At 45.9% G+C, this 2,500-nt stretch overlaps 1 protein-coding gene across 1 annotated transcript in view; it reads right to left on the minus strand.

Moving 5' to 3' along the window:
• The window catches only part of LOC143495186 (bifunctional heparan sulfate N-deacetylase/N-sulfotransferase 3-like), a 27,073-nt gene extending 25,181 nt beyond the window's left edge, over positions 1–1,892 (minus strand). Inside the window, exon 1 of the mRNA XM_076992493.1 lies at positions 1,769–1,892. The gene's annotated coding sequence lies outside the window, so the exon portion shown is untranslated. The remainder of the gene's footprint in view (positions 1–1,768) is intronic.
• Between the last annotated feature and the right edge of the window lie 608 nt (positions 1,893–2,500).

A 2,500-nucleotide genomic window follows, 5' to 3' on the forward strand; every position in this document is an offset into this window, starting at 1 on the left:
AAACCCGATGATTTAGGTGTAAACAGTAAAATCGAGAAGTGTGTAGAAGAGATAAAACATTGGATGGCGTGTAACTTTCTAGCACTAAATCCAGATAAAACAGAGCTAATAATAGTTGGGTCTAGGGCAGCGAGAAACAAGTTACGTAATGTAGCATTGAATCTACATTCCTTTACTATAACCCCCAGCGCAGAGGTAAAGAACTTAGGTGTCACAATAAACCCAGATCTCTCGTTCGATACACACATTAATAATATAACTAGGGTAGCGTTCTTTCACTTACGCAACATTGCTAAAATTAGAAATATATTAAATACTAGTGATGCGGAAAAGATAATTCATGCATTCATATCCTCTCGCCTAGATTATTGCAATAGTCTTCTAGCTGGATGTTCTGGTAAATCGATAAACAAACTCCAGCTGGTTCAGAACGCAGCAGCGCGAGTTTTAACGAAAACTAAAAAATTTGATCACATTAGTCCCATACTATCGTCATTACATTGGCTGCCAGTTAGATTCCGTATTGACTATAAAATACTTTTATTAACATATAAAACACTGCATGGCTTAGCTCCAGAGTATCTTAGGGCGTACTCACACTAGGCACGGTTTGCTGGTTCCGTGCTGGGGCCCGGTTATCCCCCCTCCCCACTCCCCCGCTGGCCTGCACTCACACTGGCTTCAGCAACCCGGCCCGAGCACGCTTACGTCATCACAACGCCGCTTTATTTGGAAAAAAAGCGCGCTCGCACAACACTATAGAGTTCACGATTCTCTTTTTATTGTATTTTTGGAGTCGTTTTGGGAGTGCAAAAACACGGTGCAAGCACAGATTTATCGATAATTTAACACAACAATTGTCTGCTAATCGCTTTGCCGCTATGACTGTTTAACGTGAGCATCGCATCACTGACGTCATGTTTGAGTTCCAGCGAAATGAACCAATCAGACGAGGCACCAAGTGGGCCCGGGCACAGATAGCGCTCACACTAGAAGCGAACCGTGCCCGAGTCCACATGAATCGTGCCCTGGCCCACCTCTTCAAGCGGGCCCGAGCACGGTTAACTGATCCGGGCCCGGATCACAGAGCCTAGTGTGAGTACGCCCTTAGTGAACTTATTGATCATTACAATCCAGCACGTTCACTTCGTTCACAGGACACAGGCTTATTAACTGTTCCTAGGATCAAAAAGATCACAGCAGGTGGAAGAGCCTTTTCTTTTAAAGCTCCACAACTGTGGAATAATCTTCCTGCCTTTATTCGGGACTCAGACACAGTCTCAATGTTTAAAACTCAACTAAAGACTTATCTGTTTAGTTTGGCCTTTGAAAAATCTGTTACATATTTACCACATCACATATCTTTCTTCTCCGAGGTTCACTTGGAGAGTAACACTGCAGTTGGAGTCTACAATTCCAGTATCATCGCTCCGACACGGAATGAAAACCTGGCGTTCATCATAAGACATTTACATCGACAATATCAACACCCAGAACTTTCATTCTAGTTACCTTATACTTAGCCTGATTGTGTGATTTATTTGTAACTTGTGTATTAGTCTGTGTAATTTGTTTTTGTATAATTTGTTCTTCCTAATCCCCACCATCATAGGGAGTTTTTCCTGGCCACTGTCGCCTTTGGCTTGCTTATTAGGGATTTGGACCCATAGTATTGTTAACCTTGTAAATCCTGTAAAGCGCTTTGTGACAAATATATTTGATTTGATGTCTGCGTGTGTGTGTGGTGTGTGTGTGTGTGTGTACTTACAGGGTTCAGGAGGACAGTGAGGAAGAGCTCTCCTCCTCGAATGCTCTTGTCCAGTTCCTTGGGTCCTCCTGGGTATTCCTTATAGAAGATGGTGTGTGTGAACAAGCCACATGTTTGGCGCGGAAGCACCTACACACACACACACACACACACACACTTATTTTAGAACATTTCCTGCACGTGTCTATTTTCTTTCATGCATGCCAGCATGTCTTTTCACGAGTGAATGTTTTTGACGGCCGTCCCGCTGTGACGTCCTGACATCGTTCAGTCACGGTGTTCTACCTTTAACGAGCCTGTGCTACCTGCGCTGTGTTGAGCGCCGAGCCGTTTCTGACTGCACCGTGTTAACGAGGCTGTGGTGTGAGTTGTCTCAGTCTGCACTGTGTTGAATGTCTGAGTGGCTGTGGCCCGTGACTAACTGGCCCTCGCTGAGCCTAATTGCCTCTCGCTGCTTCTCACTGCCCCTCGCTGAGCCTAACTGCCCCGCACTAACTGCCCCGCACTGCAGTCCGCTGCCTCTGTGCCGAGTGAAGTCTGAACACAGCCCTGATGGGAGAGGAGACGCATGCTGACAGGGGCTCGTCAAAGATGGAGGGAGAGGGAGAGCATGAGAGAGGGAGGAGAGAGATGAGGGGAGACGATGATGGGGAGAGAGGGAGGTGATTGAATGAGTCTTGAGCACAGATTGGAAAATTGCACCCCAGCAGTAGAGTCTTAACCCCTATCTCC

Source organism: Brachyhypopomus gauderio, unplaced genomic scaffold (assembly GCF_052324685.1).
Source record: "Brachyhypopomus gauderio isolate BG-103 unplaced genomic scaffold, BGAUD_0.2 sc94, whole genome shotgun sequence".
In the NCBI taxonomy this organism is placed as follows: Eukaryota; Metazoa; Chordata; class Actinopteri; order Gymnotiformes; family Hypopomidae; genus Brachyhypopomus; species Brachyhypopomus gauderio.